The 20,071-nt window shown below is 41.0% G+C and overlaps 1 protein-coding gene across 39 annotated transcripts in view; it reads left to right on the top strand.

Moving 5' to 3' along the window:
* RIMS2 (regulating synaptic membrane exocytosis 2) overlaps positions 1–20,071 on the top strand; it is a 433,065-nt gene that overhangs the window by 155,332 nt on the left and 257,662 nt on the right. The window lies entirely within an intron of this gene.

The following is a 20,071-nucleotide window of genomic DNA, read 5'->3' as shown; positions in this document are numbered from 1 at the left end:
CTCTCCTGGCTTTGGGCGCCTCTCCCTGCCCACCGTCACTCCTCTCTTCCCCGTCCTTGCTCTCTGGCCTCTTCTCCTCTTCCCCCTCTGGAGGGTTCTCCTCTGGGACTTTCCCCTGCCTGTTCCCTATTCTTTCCAACTCTCCTCCCTAGCACACGCTCCCACTCCTTCCCTCCTTCCTGTCCTCTCCCCTCTCTGCCGGACTTCCTCCTTCTTATCCCCTCGCTCCTTAACGTGGGGGTTGAAAACCCTGCCTCCCCGCCTCCTTTCTCCCTGCCGCCGCCCCTAATCAGCCCAAGAGGGCTCAGCTGGCCCTGCCTGCCTGGCGCAGTCCGTGCCCCGCAGCCGCGGCGGCAGGGCTCTTCATCGGCCGGCTTCCTTGCCGTGACCCGACCCCGCGTGCGCTAGCCTCTTGCGTCGGCCCGGCTCCCTTGCCACCGACCCGACCAGCGTGCAGCTCTCCTTTACCCGTGCCGGAGCCTCCCACATGCCCCACCGGCGGAAGAGGAGTCGGGCAATCCCGAACCCCGTCGGCGTGGTATGGCGGCGGCTCCTGGTCCAGCAGCCCCTCCCGCGCCCGCCCGGGTGAGTGCGTCCCGGCGGTGGGTCGCGGGCGAGGGACTCAAGGCGAGGGGAGGGGGTCGGGGCTACCCCCACACCCGGACAATAATGAACTGGCCATGTTAACTATTGGAACAGAATTTTAACATTTTAGAGTTTTAGGAATTTATGTCTATCTGTTTATTTTATGCCAATAAAAGTAATGAAACAAAGTGAAATGAAACTTTATTTCTACAGGAAGGCCAGTATTATTAAAAGGAGTCTGAGGTTGCTTAAGGCTTATAATAATGGTAAAGACAAAAAAAACTATACTAATGGTAAAGACAAATCCTATTTGCTGAAATGTTCCAGACTGTTCAGTTATTCACCAAACTGAACTTATGATGTTCATTGTGCCACCCTGGGGTACCAACCCTATTTTATGTGATCATTCATTTGGAGCTGAAGTGGAAAATGTGTGAAAGCTACAGACTTTCAACTATTTGAGGTTATTTGTTGAATACCCTCACATCTGCCATTTGTGGATAATGCTGACCTGCTTTACACCCTAGGAAAGCGTATATTATTTTTTTCATGAACTAAGCTTGTGCTGCTCAGGAACTAATTTGAGGGTGGGGAAAGTAAAATTGTCCCTTGCTTGGGTTGGCAATATACTTTGAAATAGTGTTGCCTAACAGAAATTTCTGTAAAAGAAAACTCAGTGCTGATTTCCATGTAGGTGACCATTTTAAGGCTTGAGTTTAATATTTTTCAAAGTTTTTAGTTGGATTTCCTTGTAGTTTGGTCTGGAAATCTGTGAAACTGATATTGTCCAGCATGCACACACACTCAAGTTGGGTCAGGGTTGCTTAACAGACCTCCCTATATTTTGAAGAAAGTCCCAGGTAATGATTGCACTACTGAAGAATATCTGGATCCAGTATATGCAGAATGAGTGAGCAGAAATGTCATGCACACCCAGCGGGATCCAGGCTGTCCTCTTTTTCTCTAGTCATTCCTTTTACTTCCTTATTCTGTCTCAAAACAGTTTGTAGAGGCGGAAAACCTCACATTGTATCATATAATCTGTAACTTTGTTAGATGAAAACAAAAAGATAAGAGAATGGATTGAAAGCAGATTGGTGCCTTTCATAATGCCTAATTTGGCCTAAACATGGGGAAAAAATGGATACAAGGTCTCCAGGACAGCGAGTTGCTCCAAACAGACAACTTGTTCCAATAATTAGTAGAACAAAACTGATCTGTATATAGACTTTGAAGTTTGCATCAAGCCATTCTTCTCAGTGAGCAGAAGATCTGTTAAAGAGGCTTTGATCTGGCCTGGAAGTTAGCAAACATTGGGTGTTTGTAGTCTTTTAGCAGTGCCACATAATGGGGGTTTGGGGCAATTAAAGAGGTTACTTCTGGGAGGGTTTTGTCTGGTGGGTTGTCTAGCTTCCTGTCAGGAATGTACGTTCCACTATTCAGAGTATGGTTGAGGGATAAGATGTCTAGTTAGGGTCAGACCACATAGCATCAGTTGGATTACTGGTGAGAGTACAGTGATCTTTCCAGGTGGAAGAACTGGAGTAAATTATTTGGCCAGCACCTGTAATCTGATTCATGTTTCGTGTTGCATATATAAACTGGATGAAAGTCAATATCATTAATTATGCTCCAATTATGCTCTATTTCTCTTTGAAACCGCTATTTAAAGTTGTAATAAACATTAAGCAAGCATAGCTAGGTATCAGAAATCGCTTGCTGCACTATTGTGTTTGGGAACAACAATCTTAAGCATACTCAAAGAAGATTTTTTTACTTAACATTTGCTTTAATTGGTTGGATGGCTGAATGAAATTTTCAGTCACCAGCAAAAGTATGCAAAATTAAAATCCATATATGGCAATAGTGGGATCCAGCAGGTTCACACCACTTTGGCAGAACTGGTTGTTAAAATGGTGCTTGTAAACAATCAGTTGTTAAATTACTTGAATCCCACCACTGGAACCAGTTGTTAAATTATTTGAATCCCACCACTGATATATGATATTCAATTCATCTCTGTTGAGGAACAAAGTACTTTTTTAAATTACTGATCAAGAAAGACATTGTTCAGGTTTCATTGGGCTTTTACTGCTTTATTATTTATTTATAAGCTATTGCAAGAAGCATTGGTAATTTCCAAAATATATTATGCAGTCCATGCAAATGTCACCCGAAACTAAAAGATGTCTGTGTGGTCACGCATAGCACAATGCTGTTCAATCAATGAAGGAGATTTTCATGTCTTTCACCCATAGCAGCTACTACAAATTGGGTGCTGTGGAATGGGAAGCAACACTTAGCTGTTTTCTGCCAGCTTCCTCACTTGCTGGGTTTACACATCTGATTTGCTCCAAACTTCTCCAAAAGCATTTGTCTTTCTTATTCCCAGCCATTTTGCCACTTCCTTTCCTTTTGTCTCTTGGGTTGCAAGCCCATAGGCAGAGGCTGTTTTCAACTATGTATGTATGTGTAATAGTTAGTTATGTTCAGTTTGTGTGATCAGGAAGAAATATACACTAAGTACTTGTCAGTGTATCTCACTTTCCAATTTGGCCCAAACCCAAAAGAGTAGACTGAAAATGAGAAAGAACCACTCCTCTTGCTGTTTCTCCCTTGTGCATTAAAGGAGCTGCTAGGTTAGGTTCTGTGTCTGGCTTGAAGGCATGCCTCCAATCTGGGCAGTGGCCCATACAAATGGCTACAGGGGATCTGCTGACAAGGTAGCAAAGCTCTCCTAAAAGCTTGGAAGGCATACGGAAAATTTGGGTAAAGTAAAATCAGAAACAGATTGTTGAAGAAATTATTGAATTACTATACAGTAATTATTTTCAGCATCAGAACAACCATGTAAAGTTCCATGTGTACGGCCAGAGTCCAAAGTGATACATCAAGAGACTGAAGCAGAGGCTATAGCCAGATTTATGTATGAGTCCAGCAAACATCTGATTCCCTAGGCAGGAATGTGAAACGTCTGAGCAGACAATTATCTAATCAACCAATTGACTGAGGGGGAGAGAATAATGGTCCTGAGCCCCAGGAATATAAGAATTGGGAGATCTCTAGGTGGAAAGGAGGCACATTTGGAGGAAGCCTTGCAGCATAATTCTAAATAGAGTTATACCAGGGCTGCAGTGTTACCTCAATAAACAAGGGTTTGTTGGGCAATTTAAACAGTCTGAATTAGGTCACTATGTTCTTTTTGCGGGAAATGGTAATGTGAGTTTAGTTCTTTCTTTGGCAGAGTATTAATATGGCAGGATCCCTTTGTGGTTAAAAGCACACTCATTAATCATTTGAGATACCTTGATTAATGATTTATAGCCTGACATTGGGTGAGGCTTGTTTCTCTCTGGAATAACATTTTTCCTAGTGAGTGTGATGGGGTTAGGCATGGTTCTACTTCTTCTGCTAGCTCCCAGACATTTGATGTTATGATGGCCTTGAGTAGAAAGAAACAGGGGATATGTCTTGAACTGGTTCAAATGATTCCTCATGGATTGGACTCAAGAGTTGCTATTGCAAACCAGTTGTAATCGGGATGAGACCTATCTTGGGGGGTTCCACAAGTCAAAATTCTATTCCCCATGCTGTTCAATCTCCACGTAAAGCCCTTAGGATAAATCATTTGTAGCTTTCAGGTAGGTTGTCATCAATATGCTGATGATACTCAGCTGTATATATTTTTATCCAAATCTGGTGATGTAACAGAGGCCCTGAATCACTGCCTGCCCACGTTGGTTAACTGGTTAGAAGTGAACAAACTGAAAGTACAAAAGACAGAGATAACGCTAGTTGGCAAGGAGGAGATCTTAAAGGACATTGCTGTCGCCATTTTTGATGAAGTTCAACTGACCCTTGCTGACTCAGTAAAAGCCTGCGGGAGTCATACTGGATCAGCTTTATTACTGGAGAAGCAAGTTAATGCAGCTGCAAAAGAGTCTTTCTGCTAACATTTTGCAGACACTTCATTGGCTGCCTATATATTACTGGGCTTATTTTAAGGTATTGACTATAACATACAAAGCCCTTTGTGACCTTGGCAAAGGACTTTCAGGACTTTCTCTCTCCCTATGCTCTATGTTGCTTAAGTCAGCAGGGGCGTTGTCTGCAAACAGGCAAAAACAACAACTGCCTGTCTAGTGCTTTCTCTGCTGTGGCTCCCATCTTGTTGAATGGCCTGTCCATGGAGGTCAAGAAAGCTTCCATTCTTCTGGCTTTCTGCCAGCTATGCCAAACTGAACCATTCAAGGGGGCTTTAAGGCACAGATAATAGGGTTGCACTGCCCAAAGTAACTTTATAAACTTACTTGAATAAAAGATTTAGGACTGTGGTACGGCTATGTTTAGCTTATTGTAATAGGATCCTATTTATGTAATTTCTGTACTGCTTAATGTGTCACATGAATATGCTTCAGTTCTTTCTGGTGACTCCAAGCTTCTAAAATCCTAATGCATTTGTTATTGAATGTCCCACTTTTGTGATTGTACTGACTCACTATATGTAATTAGCCTTGAGTCTCTGTGAGAACGGCGGACTATAAATAATGTAATTAATAATCTCATAAATCATTCAATGAATAATCAGGAAAAACCAATCAAATTAACAAATATAATAGAGACATTTGAACTACTTAGCAGCCTGGTACTATTAACTGTAAAACAACAAAGTTAAAACAAAACAAAAAGTTTTTCAACATAACTTCACAACTTGTTTTATAACCCATTTATAGCATGAAGCTGACAAACAGCAAAGAGGCAGCCAAATAGACAGCAGATTGCATCTTGGGTGAACCCATTACAAGCCCCGATTCTGTGGCACAGTCTCTAAAGGGAGCCTTGGCACTGGTGCCAGGCCAATTTGAGCCTATTTTTTTTACTCCCAATCTCCACTCTGGGGAGGGCAGGCGCAGAACCCAGGAGTACCCAATAGAACACCAGCAACCCCATTTCCTGCCCTGTATGCACAACAACCGGCAGAATGGACAGCACAATGGCAAAACCCGACCAACTAGCTGCAGCCTTCTTAACCCTAAGAAGGCAACCTGGAGCCTTACCAACCATCAAATGGAGGTGAGTCCCTGGAGTCAGACCGATTGCCCTGTTCAGACATGGGGGAAAAGGACCCCCAGGCAGCTTAGGAGACAAAAGAGGCACAGGCTCTCCAACTGCCATTAAAGATAAGAGGAAGCCTCTGAAGAGGAAGCCTTCAGCAAAAATGAAACTTTCTGTAGCAAAAAGGTTTGCAAAAACAAAATACCATTTTCAAAGTGTCCCATTCAAGATTGGAGCCATCTACATTACAGGAGAACCCCCTCTGAGCTAGATTCAGACAAAGAGGAGGGAAAATGGTCTGGGGAGGGGTAAGAGCAAAGCCATGTTTGCTCCAGGCTTTTTAAAATGAGAACATTTCTATAGGCTTCTACAAAAAGTAGTTGCAATCCTCAACTATTACACTGAGGAAACAACAAAGTACTTCTGAGTCCACAAAACTGGATTCCTGAGGCTTTAAAACTTTGCAAAACCTATTCAAGATTGCACTTTGAAAAAATTATAACAGCAGAATGGGCAAACCCAGGGAGCAACACTTCAGCAGAGGCTATAGCCAAAAGGTTTTACAAGCTACGAGCTGAAACCATGGAGGATCTAAAGGTTCCCCTAGTGGATGCTCCCACAGTAGCTCTGCATTTAGGTGCAATTTTATACAAATATGGGGATAATGCCCTTAAGGATTAATTTGACAAAAACAAAACAAAACGAGACAGCTTTACAAAGAACCCATGAAGCCATATCCTTAGCCATAAAAGGTATAGATAACATTCAGGCAGATTGGTCCAGTCTGACCCAAATAGATTGGGGGAGTGGATGCTGAACAGATTAGTATTCAAGGAGATAGTATGAAGGCTTGGACTCCTGGTGATAGACCTGTTTATGTCCAGAAAAAAACAACATCAGCTACCTTGATATCTGTCCAGATTCAAGGGACGTGGAGTGGAAGGTATGGACACCCTTCCAGCAAGATGGCCAACTGACGTCCTATATTCTTTTCCCACTCTTAGGGAAACTACTTTACCGAATTAGGGAAAAATGGGCACCTGTGATAGCAGTGGCACCTTTTTGGCCAAGGAGGCATTGACTTTCACAACTAATCAATATGGCTCACCATCCTCCCTGGCACCTACCTCAGAGAGAGGACCTACTGCTACAGAGTCCAATCACGCACTAAGACTCTTCATGACTCAATATGATGGTTTAGTTTTTGGACAATCTTCCCTAAGAGAAGAAGGTTTTTCAGAGGAAATCATAGAAATTATGATCCAATCCAAGAAACTTTCCACAAGAAGAATGTACAATCACACATGGAAACTTTTACAGAAATGGGCCAAAGAAAATAATTTTCCACTAGAATCCCCATCTACCGAAGATATCATTCAATTTCTCATGGAAGGCTCAAAGAAAGATTTAAAACCCAATCGCTAAAGAAACAAGTGCCAGCTCTGTCAGCAATCCTGTCTCAAAAAGGTTTTAGTAATCTATCCAGTAATAGTTTCATCAGAAAATTCCTTAAGGGCAGTGCTCACATTTTACCTGTGGTACACCATTGTTTTCCCAGTTGGAACATGAACAATGTCCTGAATGCATTAACCAGAAAAACCCCTTTAAACCTCTTACATCTATAGAGCTAAAATTTCTCTCCTGGAAAGTGGCTTTTCTTCTAGCCCTAACATCTGCAAGAAGGGTGTCCGAGTTAAGTGCATTACTATGAGAAAGAAACTGTGTGTTTTTCACAAAGACTCAGTAAGCCTGAGATTTGATTCATCTTTTATACCTAAGGTATCATCTAGTTTCCATACAAACCAACTAAACTTACCTTCATTCTGTCCAAGGCCAACATAGCCCAAATAAAAGTCTTGGCACAAGCTGGATGTCAGAAGAGCCTTGAAAATTTACATAGAAAAGACAAAGGAGTTTTGTCAATCAGACTCTGTATAGGTATTAGGTGTAAAAGATGGATCCCATCTCAGGCTTACTGGGTACTGAATTTATGAGATATATTTTAAAGTATGTTCTCATTGTATTGCGGGTGAGGTTATCAGTTTTTTTTTTTACTGAGAGCCAAGCTTTGCTAACTTTCAGAGTCTCTTCTTTCTTGTTGAAGTTGTCTTGGTGTTTGTGAATTTCAATGGCCTCCCCATGCAGTCTGACATAGTAACCTTCTGAGTTGTCCAGAATTTCAGTGTTCTGAAATAAAATGTTATGTCCAGTTTTGTTTAACACATGTTCTGCAGCTGAAAATTTTTCAGGGTGGTTAAGCCTACAGTGTCTTTTGTGCTGCTTAATACGAGTCTGAATGCTGCGTTTTGTGGTTCCTATGTATTCAGACTCGTATTAAGGACAATATACAATGCACTCAACCACACCTTTGCATAGCAAGTTCCACCCAAACACTTAATGATTGGTTCCCCACCCTGGGACATGGACAATATACCACACTAAACTTTCCCTTCTCACTAGATACAGTGTGAAACAGACTTTTCTCTGTGATACACCTCTGAAGATGCCAGCCACATATGCAGGCGAAACATTAGGAACAAGATCCACCAGACCACGGCCACACAGCCCGGAAAACCCACCAGAAACAGTTGAATCCGGCCGTGAAAGCCTTTGACAAGACAAAAATATTTATGTTTGCCTCAATTTTCAGTTTGTTGAGATGAGTGATAAAATTCTTGTTACTCAGAAAAATATTATAGATAGCTAACTTTCCGAATGGTTAAATACTCATAATAATAAGTCATCACTTGGGAAATGGTTGTCTGTCTGTGGAGACTATATTTTGCGATAGATTGAGGTATGTGTCACTTCATCTACATCAAACTCACGGCCCTCCAGATGTTAATGAACCACAATTCCCATCAGTCCCTCCCAACGTGAGCATTGGCTATATTGGCAAGAGCTGATGGGAATTGTAGTTCATGAACATCTGGAGGGCCACGAGTTTGACACCTTAGGGGCTTATTTCCTATGTTTATGTAAAGTGTTACTCTTCTGGGTACCTGCATAGTTCTGAATACTCCCCCCCCACCCAAAAAAAAAAGGTATCTGGCGTCAGGATATTTTGAATCCATTTTATGTAAAGAAATAAATATGCTGAAGATCAGTGGTGGAACAGTGGAAGGAGCAAAAGGAACTATCATGCTAAGTTTAAGCCACATGTGACAGGGAGTAGTGATTTGCAGTGCCATCCTAAGCAGAACCACACCCTTCTAAATACATTGATGTTAGGACTGTACCAGAACTGCTGAAAATGCATGCTTCCTAATTAGTCCTGTCTAGACATTTCCATTAGTCAAGAGGACATTTGTATTGGCTTGTTATATAGTAAATACATCAGTAGAAATGACTGTTCTGTTTACTTCACTAAGCATCTGCAAATATTTAGCAAACCACCTCACAATGTAGTTGCAGTCCTAATAAAGGAAAAGAGACAGTTGCTCTAAGGTTCTGGGAGAGAGAGCAGGAAATATGTGATACAGTTAAATTCTGGGGGGAAAGGGCTGGCACAGGTGCAGTTTCATTGGCACAGGCTTCTAGCGCTGTTCTGCTACTCTTAAGTACTAATCCGCGTTCCGGCAGGACCTGGTTGCAAGTGGTATAGTCCCCATTAACATGGTTCAGAGCTGATCTGAGGGGAGGGATGAGGGTTGAAACCCTGACTTGTTTCTCGCCCTGGAGTGTGACGCGGAATTCGGGCAACCAATCAGCGCTGTGATGCGCACGCATCCTTTCCTTGGTTTCATTTCCGCTTTTGCGATCGGCCAGCAGATGGGGACGCAAACGTTGAACAGTCAAACATGTAACTTTGAATCGTTAATGGTTTACACAGGTAACGATTAACTATTTGCACAGTTAAAAGTTAAACTTTTACACGCAGGTTTTTTTTTATTACGCCCCTACAATGTACATTTCTGCAGTGGGAAAAGGTCCTGTCCCATCAAGGCATGCCAGCCAATCAGGGGAGACTGGCGAAGCGAGCTCGCCTGGTAGTGGGGATTGCTAAGAGTTCTGCAACTGGGTGTACTGCTGTGTGCTTGCTGCAGTGGGGAGGGAGAAACTATGATGAAGAGGACCCGGTTTCACAACGAAAAGTTTGGATCTGCGTGCAAATTTCAAGTGGGGATTCGACCAAAGAAAGTTGAAGCACTGAAACAAGTTTATTCATTAATGGACAAGTGGGTTGAGGACCACTGTGGCCACCTCTGAGGGGCTGCAGGAAGATGGATGATGTCCTGGGGCGGCAAGCATCAAAGTGGGTCTGGGCCACTGAAACAGGTGTCATGCAGTGGCCCATAGAGCCATCGATAGGTCCCTCAGCAGTCTCTCAGTGTGACCCCCTGCTCTCCCTCCAGCAGGGTTGCCCTGGGGCAGCATAGCCAGGCTGCTGGGAGGTGAGCCTGTTAGTGTGCAGAGAACATCCAGGACAGCATGAACTCTCCTAGGCATCTCATATCTCTTTCTAGGTGATGGCATCCTTTGTACCATTTGAGCCAAGTATCTACTTGGGATCTTGACAGGACAACGGTTGCTGGCACCCCTCACAACTCTGTCAGCTGCCCAGTGAATGATGGCAGGGTCCAGTCCCTTTTAGGGGTGGTGTGTGTGTGTGTGTGCTGCAGACAACAAGCCAGCAGACCTGGCCGTGGCCTTTCCTGCCCCTTGACTGTAAGCGGCACAGGGCAAGACCTACCAGCCCTTGATTTTCTGTGCCTGCCTTGTCTGTCATGACCCAGGTATCACAACACAACACTATGGCAGGGTTGCTATGGATGCTGATTCAGTTGCAGCCTCAGAAACCTAGCTGCATGCTCTTTTTCCTGCCAACTGGTCAATAACCAAACCTTTCAAGAAGTGGACTAATGGCATCTTTGGTACCCCAATGCTTGGCCATAGTGGTGTGGGCAGCCCCAAGGACTGCACTGACCCTCACCTATATATTTGATCAGAGCACTGAATATAGTTTTGTGCTATTATATTTACCAGTTTACTTCATTGGGGCATTTACCATTTTTCTCATGATTTACAACCAATCATAAAATTATTCTCATCACAGTTGGCATTGCTGTGACAGATTACCAACTCTCCAGTTTAATTATTTAGATAAATTTACCACATGAACTGGGGCCTTTGCCACATAAGCTCTTCTGTCTGTAGCCCATATCAGTAGTGGTTGCTGGCAGCAGTGGGGAAATATGATGGTCTGGCTCAAGCAGTGAGTTTTTCCACATTTCCTTATTTAATGTACCTTTCCTAAACGGAAGGTGATTTACATCAAAATAAAATAATAAACAACAGTTAATAATGAAATCTGTACAAGTAACCACAAAAATTCCACATCTAAAAATAATTTTGGATAGCACACCATCAGATTAAAAAATCATGTAACAAGCTGACAATACAGCCAGAGGCTACTAAGTTATGGGAATGCAAATTCATGAAGAGAATGTAATGTTTGCTTTACATCTGTTACACCTTGTTTACAAATAACATTCCCATGACCCTGTTAGGAGCTGCATGGACCTTAGCTATAGTGATGTTTTCATGTATCTACCTTGATTAGTGTGGTATATGTTAAAAGAACTATGAATTGGATCCAAAGGTGTCCTTTTTCACACAGAAGGCATGTCTCACTCACAAGAGGCAACTTCATATCTTTCACTGGATTTCTGCATTGGAAAATTGCCACTAAATCTAAATATACTCTTCTGCTTGTGTAAATATGTAGAAGAATTTTAATAATGTGTTTTACCACAAGTAGTATATGAACTGTACTTGTAATAGCACTGCAGTGATGCTTGGTCCTTTCATACAAACCTATGCTTTCAGTGAAAGATATCAGATGTTAATTAGAATTAAAACTGAATGCCTGTAACTTTTGTTGTAATGGATGATGAAAGCAGGCAAAACATGCCCTGACAAACTGTAGTCTTCTCATTCTTTCATGGCAAGAGTGTTGCCACAAAACCTCCAGAAAAACTTAGTGGTTTGTAGGTATGAAAGAACCTGGCACTTTCAAAGACACCAATGAATTCATTAAGAAATGGTGAGTTGTTTTGAACCAGTGCTCTTTAGACCTTATAATATTGGATCCAAATATTGGATCCAAATCCAAATATTGGATCCAAAATCATTCTTATAAAAAAAAGTGCTTGATGGTTGGAATGTACAGTTGCTGTTCTTTTTATCCTTGCTTTATTGTTTTACGGCTTCTAGAATTTCTGTTGTTTTAAACCACCTTTTAGATATTTTTACGGAGAAGCACAGTATAAATATTTTGTGTAAATAAATAATACAAGAATAAAATAGTTAGCACCAAGATGCTTTCAAATGTAGAGATTCTGATAGTAAAATTTCCCAATTCTTGAAATTGAAACTGTTCTGTATAGATGATAATGCTGAAGCTGAAGAAGTTCCAAAGGAATAAGATTATGTTTGCTCATCAAATGGTTTATCCATGGGTTTATAGAAAAGGCAGAATAACATAGAAAAAAATGAAACAGATAAAATTATTTTGCTTGCAACAGGGATTCTTTTTCTGAGTTTATGGAATGACTAAAGCAGATTGTGGAAGACATTTTTTAGAAGCAGCTTGTGGAAGACAGAGACCCATTATACATGGAACGCTTGACTCAGGGCTCTTCGTTCCACAGTAGGCTTGTTTACACATAAGGAGGCAGCCCACAGCCTGTGTCTGCTGAACTTTGTTGGTCTTCTGCTTCTCTTGGTTCTCTTAAGTTTTCCCATCAGCAGCCTTAAAGGCACAGATCTCATCACAGATTCCCATCAGCAGCCTTAAAGGCACAGATCTCATTCAGTAGTTCCAAAACGAGAACTGATATTCTTTCCCCCTCTCTTCCCTTCCACACACACTCTTGTTTTAAAATAGGCTTGTTGGAAATAAAGTTTAGAAAAGCCCTCCATCTGGTAGGGTGAAAGGAGAGTGGAACAGGTGTGGTGGAGCCAATAAAGAGTCCCTGCTTGTACTGTGCTTGGCTAAAGTCAACTCTCTTATTATTATATTGATATATTGATATGAGCACTTAGGGAAGCAACATGGAAGTGTGTGAATGAAGGTGGTGAGGGGGAAGGCGTGGATGGCAGTGAAGGAGTTTGAAGACTGGTCATAGGTGGAGGGAAGATGCCTTGGGCAAAGCTGTGCTCACTGGTCACCTTGCCTGTTCTGGCAGCAAAGCAATTAAAAGGTCTCACTTGCTGTGGAGAGAAAAGTGGAAGCAGGGCTCCAGAAAATACATTTGTACAAGAAATCTTGCCACGATGGACATTCGCCCCCATCATGCACCGGACACCATGTACATAATCGGCCATAGTTAAGGTGTTTTGTCAAAAGGGAGCATAAAAGGGCCCACAGAATTATGGAGAACCTGTAGTAGTTGGTCTGTCAGAGTGACTTTAAAGTATGGAAGAACAGCAAATGTATGTAACAACATCTAAACAGGATGCAGCCCAATCGGGGGGGGGGGACTGAATTCCCCTCTGAAGCCAGTACAGCCCAGCACTGGCTTGGGTGCCTACTCCACCAGTGCGAGGGACAAATGCGCTGGTGGGGAGGTACTTACCCTGGTGGCCGAGCACCATCCATTTCCGCAGCATGCAGCCTAGAAGCCAGTGCCGTCACGCAGGCCCGCCGGTGCAAAACACTGTGCTGGCATGGGGCATTCCGAAGGGGGAGGCATCCTTAGCCTCCACTGCCCGACTGGGCCCTGTGCGCTAGTGGAGCTGCCAACAGAGGTACACTACATTTTTTGTGGTATATCTCTATTCTCCCCATGGGGGATTCTTGGGACCTTTTTTTGTGGGGGCGGGGCACCACCGAATCGGCGTCATCCCCTCCTGCCAGACTTCTCAGAATGGGGCTGTTAGTAATTGAAAAAAAAAAAACCAGACTGCTGAAATGACAACCTTTTTGAAGGATAAAACCCAAAGTATTATACTTCTCTCGAGTAGGTTGCCTAGCAGCAGCACACACTCAAATATCTTATTCCATTCTGCTCAAGCAGCAAAGGATCATCCTATAATGTGTTTCATCTGGTGACAGATTTAGGATATAGTTCTAAGGAATTACTGCTCTCATATCTTGACTTTCCACCCTGAAAGCATTTAGTTCAGAAACAGTGCAATCCTAATCAGAGTTACTCCAATCTAAACCCACTGACATTAATGAGCTTAGATTGGAGCAACTCTCTTTAGAATTGCATGGTAGACATACTTGGTTTAGCCATCAGATGTAATAGCTGTGGTTGCAGATACCCTGATATGCAAAATTTTGCTTTTTAAAAATCTTTCAAAAGAAATTAGATCCATTAGGTGTTTGATTATGTAGCCATCAATAGATATGGGTAGATTTTCATACTTCATAGTTTAAATTTCGCAGTGTCATCCTGTCTTTTTGCTATCATAACATGTTTGTGTATATAGATGAAGTAAATTATTAATGCTTAGGAATCAAAGTAGAATTTAGAATGAAACTGTCAGATAGCCTCACCTGTGAATTGCTGCCTCTAGTTAGCACCTTCGCCCCTTCCCTAGTGGGGCAGTGAGAACTTCTCATTGGTTAGTGCCCATGGGCTATGCTAGTATTGTGTTGGCACACTTTTACTGCAGTGTTGCTGGCAAGCCCAGGACTGGAGATGCTGACGGAGCCAGCTAAGTCTAGTTTTGTTCATGGCTGCCCCAAAGCCTCTAATTTCTGTGCATAGTAGTAATACTGAAGTGGTGACTATGCCTTTGTATCTCCTGATACACCTTCATTGTTTTCAGTCCCATTCAACTGACAGATCATACATGCAGTCAAGAGGACTGTGCTGTCAATTCATGTTTACTGCTTTTTTCCAATGCAGGGTACAGTAAGATTGAGTGATAAATTCTCCTAAATTGTTTTTATGTGTATTCCCAAACTTGATAAAGTACTCAGCACACGACAGATAATTTTGAAAGAAACTTTTTACAGTTCTGTTTGCCATGTTTCAATGCAAGATACTATATATTGGTCTTTAAAGTCTGTTTTTTAATATTAAAACTGGACAGTGTTTAAACTGTTTAAAATGCATGACGATGTGCATTTTGCAGGCAATACTACTGGAACAGGGCACTAATCAGCTAAGTACCATAATCCTCCTTATAGCGTAAATACTTACTTGACCTCCAGCTATATACAGCACATGATAACAGCATTAACCATAACCCTCCTCTCAGGTTCTCCATTAGGGCAGCCTTCATGCTCAAATAACTATTCATTTTGTTTTATATAGTGCATCTTTCCTTTCAAGATATTGTAATTTGTAATCTGAAGTGAGGAAAGGATCATGAAGAAATTTTGGAAGTTTACGCTCCTATTTAAGTGACATTTCACATGTTTTCCTCAAAGGATTAAATGAAGGGCTAGACTGCACAGAAATTGATGCATTCTCAGGAACATGATGCTCCTGACTTCCCAGATGTGCAATGGCTGATCAAAAGGTAAAGGAGGGACGAAATGCATAGGTTTGTTAAAGTATTGTATTAAATCTGAAGTTCCTTTCTCAAATTTAATTGTATATATTGTACACATTGTATGATTTGAAATTATCAGGTGTTTGTTATATTTTACCAGCGTTTCGCATATTAGATTTTTAAAAGATTGCAAAGATTTTAAAGGTTGCAAAACGAACATCATAACTATCTACTTTATAGTTGTCGTTTTTCTGAATGTAAATGGAGGGGGTGGTCTGTAAAACCATACAGTGCTATTGAAGAGTTCATTGTGTTCAAATGGATACCTTTGTTTGTTTTGTTTTGTTAATCAAAGGAAACATGGTATTCCACATGGCATGCTATTATTCTGTACAGATATTACATGGCCATTTAAATTACAGATGTTATATTCATTTTGTAACTTAGCTAGTTAAAGTAATGTATTTGTATTGGAGTTGGTGTGCAGCAATTTAAAGATAAAACCTATAGTTCTGTTTTTGAGAGAGGTTTCAAAATATATTACAGAAAAATACTGAAGGTATAAAAACAGTAATGTGAAATACATAATACAGTAATAATGCTGACCTACTAATAAAGTTTCAGGTACAACACGTAATGTCTTTCAGTTAGAGATATTCAGTGCATTACCTTGCTGTCTTCTTGACAGTATTTCTGTTTATAAATTCTGAATAGCAGAACATTTTATTTTGAAATAACAGAAGAGCATCTTATATGCGCAGTTTGGTTTCTGTAATATTATTGAACTATTAAATTATTTTATTTGTGAATATAGCCAAATGTTCTTGGATTTAGCCCTGACTCAAAAGCATGTACCTAATTGCTGAAATCCCCCAAAACTTGAACTTGTATTTTTCTCAAACAGCAAATCTTCATCTTTTGAAAGTCAGGAGAATTTTAAAAAAATGGCATGGGAGTTTGTGGTTTAAAGGGAAAAAATAAAAAAATCTCACTGGGCAATCTATTTTTTTGGGAGGGGAGTACCAGCCAAGGAGCAACCTATAAAACTGCAAGCAATATTTTTGGAAGATGGAGTGGGCCTGGTACTATGCAATCTTTTCTATATATTTTTCTGCATCTTTTCTGCATCTTTTAATTCTTTCCTCTTGAAAATCTGTTTGCTTCATTGAAAATTATTTTGTTACTTAAATATTTCATTAACTCTTTGTTAGATGTTTTAAAATTGAAGTTTTTAAAAAACGTGTGATAAAGAATTAATTGTTTTAGTTCCCATAACAACAATTGTAACTTACTTGCTTTAAGAATTGTATAATGTGTTATTATAGTTTTATTACTTTCCTAATAAAATTGGGAATTTTGTTGGGAGTTTCTTGATGGAATAAGATGTACATACATAATGATATGGCATAATGGACCTGGTAAGTTATATTCACATTCTTGCTCAGCCACAGATACTAGATACTGAAAGGCAAGCCAATGGCTTGACTTCAGTCACCTTTTCTATTCAGTCTCCCAGGCCACCAGAGGAGGTGTGGTGTCCCTCTCCCTGCTTCTCATTTCCTGCAACTGTTCCAAGTGGCAGCAAGAGAATTTGAAAAAAAACAGCCTTCAGGCTGACAATGTGGCATCACTTCCAGTTGATTTAAATTTCTTTAAAACTCCTAAAATTGAAGTAAAATAAACTAAATAACTATAGAAAAGCAATAAAAATAAATGCTAACATCTACCTTTACATTTTAACTAAAACTGATAGCACTACATGGCTTTTGAAACTTTACTACCCATTGCCTGTTGCTTTCTTGAACCCAGCATACAGCTAGTGGCTTTGTATCTTCCTGAACAGATATAATAGATAACAATGACAAATAAAATAAAATAATAACATAAAACTAATAACATAAAACAAAGTGGACAAAACGAAATGCCTTCTGTGTTCAACATCATCATTTATTACTTTCCTGTGACAGTTTCTCTTGCCAAAACAAGCCAAAGCACTTCTTCATAGCACACTTATTGTCTTTCTACATAAGAGTTCTCTCTCCCTTGAAGGGAAAACCAAAAGCCAGATAAAGGAATTAAAATAAATAAATAAGTAAGTAAAAGCAAGAGCACATCACCTGACCAACCAGAACTGGAAATCCAACCAAATGACATCATTTGGGGGTGGGGGGGGGAGATGACATCAGTCCTCTCTAGCAATCACTGGAAATGTTATGGTTTTTTACCATAGACGTTCCAGCGAATGTGGTGGAAGTAATGTCCAGGTGCTGTGTGTCTGCACACACCCCACACCCATACCCGCTGGTTGCCAAGCCATGCCTGATATCACTGTTGTCTCCATCTTACATGACTTGTTTATGTGTGTCCCATGATCCTCAACATAGCTATTTTGATGGGCAGCATTTTCTTCTTTTGCGCAAGAAAAAGCTAATTTTTTCATTTGTAGACAATAATCACGATGCCATTCCTTAAAGAGAGCAAACAAAACTAACAATCCTGTTGGGCTTTAGACCTTACAAACCCTTGTAGGCCCCAGACACAGTATAATACTTGGCTAAAAAGAAATTCATCTGTTATAGGCAGGAACTAATACAGATACCACTGTGTTGGCCAGGTACCTGAACAACTCTGCTGTAGTATCAAAAGCCAAATGCCTTTTGAATTGAAATAGCTGGGAGCTAGACCAGATCTATAGATCTGTGTTGTAGTCACACTTCTGAAGGAACTGTGTTTCGTTTGGCTAGACATACATTCTGAACTCAAATAGCCAGGAGCTAGACCAGGCTTACAGATCTGTGGTGCAGTCACACTTTTCAAGGAATGGTGTTTGGTTTGGCTGGGTATGCATTTTGACATTAATGCAAATATTCAGAATCCATTTGGCATAATCTGTAACTGGAGAATTTGAGTATTATGGACAACAATACAAACTGGAGCAGCATCCTTGGCCAAAGAGAATGTGTGAATGTTTGTTTGTTTATTATATACACTCATTGACAAGCTGACTAATAAAATAATAGCATTTAAAACCTCCAAAGTTCTGAAAAAAAAGTTCTGTTCTTTGTAAAAATAATCCATACTACAAAATTTAACATAAATAAGAAGTCAAAAGGAAAAATACTTAAATTTCTTTAAAAAAACTATTATGCTGTTGAGCATTTTTGCTTGGCTACCCGATGACGCACTTTACATGTGTATACACCAAAATTTGCAACATGTGTAGTAGAGATCTGCCTGGGACTTATCATGGGACAAGAACTTTTGGACCCGTTTAGATTCAGATCCATGTGGAATTAAATCTGATAGTGGGTGTCAGTCAGCTTCATGGAATGGACAGTTGAAGAAGATATGTTCTATTGATTCCATTTGCTTCAGTTCACAAGGGCATAATCTCTCTGATCTTGGAATTTTTCTGTACTTACCCTACAGTACTGCAGTTGGTAAGCAGAGCACTTTTCTAAGGTAAATGCTCTTCTGTCGTTATTTATTTCTATAAGTGAAAGATAAGCAGCTGGTGCGAGGATGTATCTTTTGTTTGCTGAGGACAAGAAAGCCGGGAAGTTGGCTAGATTGGACTGTCGCTCGATATCTTCCACTCTCTGTTTTCAAAGTTGTTTTGCCTGGTCTCTGCCTAGGCTGAGTATTTTTTGTGGAGAGAAGCCTAAACTCGCTATTTTGTTTCTAAACTCGTTTTGTTGAGACAGTTTGACTTGAAATTATCGTATGTAGTCAGAGGTAACAGACCTTGAGGAATTCGATTAACTTTGAGCCATAAGGACAAGGATAAAAGACAGATCCTTACCTCGACTTTTAGCATGCCTGTCTCAAGGCAAATGATAAAATTTGAAACACATCTTGGAGTTTGAAGGGTGGCTCTGAAAGATTTAAAGATTAAATTTGCTCTAGAGCAGGGGTGGGCAATTATTTTTTCCATGGGGCTGCATAAGAAACAGAAAATATTGTGGAGGGCCGGGCCAAAAGGCAGGGGGCGAGGTGCTTTTGAAAGCCCCGCAGAAGCCGGCAGCCAAGGCAACCAGCTTCTGCGGGGCTTTCAAAGGCGCCTCGCTCCCCAACAAGTCAGGGGGGCCAGTCAGGGTTATCTGGCGGGCTGGATGTGGCCCGCGGGCCGTATAATGCCCAGGTCTGCTCTAGAGGCTCGATACAGGTTGCTGGAGCTCCAAGAAAGGTCCCATATGTGAGTTGTGCCAGGGTTTCAGCCTGCAACAACTTAAGCGCAGCTGGAAGAAAATGTCCTTCTTTAGTACAACCCCCTGCCCCCCCGAGGAAATTATGGGTTGATTTCTCTCCCAAGTCAATCATATTGTTACTATGGGGTGCCCTAGAACCAGAGGCATGAACGACCCCCAGATATTTATAGGTGTTTACTAGCTTCAGTTTAAAGCCGTTCAGATTCCAGGACCTACTTTTATGATGATTTCTGAAAGATGTTATTTTTGTTTTCTGGTAATTTATAAGCATTTCTCATAGTACTGGGACAATTTTAAGGCTCTTATTCCTACAGGAGCCCTGGACATGAGGACATATAGGAGAACTGGTACATGTTGATCTGCTAGTTTGGGTGGGTGAAGGTTGACCTCTTTCAGGGTGCTTCCAATATTGTTTATGTAGTAGATGAATAGCAGGGGGCCCAGAAGGCAACCCTGAATGACTCTAAGGCTTTATTGTATCTGTAAGGTGCCCTGACCAAAGGAAGTGTATTCATGGGTATGGTCAAGTTCTTTGTTACTACACTGCATTTTTTAGGTTTGGAGTATGATAGGGTATGTTTCAGTCATTATTACTGATTCAGTGTTTGAAGCATCCCGCATATCTCTCACTACAGCCTCTCTGTTTCTTCTCTAATCCACAGATGTGAACTAAGGGGTTATCTAAGGTGCCATATTTTATGGGATGCTAAATTAGAAGGAAGTTATTTTTTCCTCATTTTAAAAAGTTTTCTTTTATACATGAAGCTATT

The sequence above is a fragment of the Sphaerodactylus townsendi genome, linkage group LG09, assembly GCF_021028975.2.
Source record: "Sphaerodactylus townsendi isolate TG3544 linkage group LG09, MPM_Stown_v2.3, whole genome shotgun sequence".
Lineage (NCBI taxonomy): Eukaryota > Metazoa > Chordata > Lepidosauria > Squamata > Sphaerodactylidae > Sphaerodactylus > Sphaerodactylus townsendi.
Note: the sequence above shows the minus strand (reverse complement) of the source record. Positions and strands in the feature narration are given on the sequence as shown.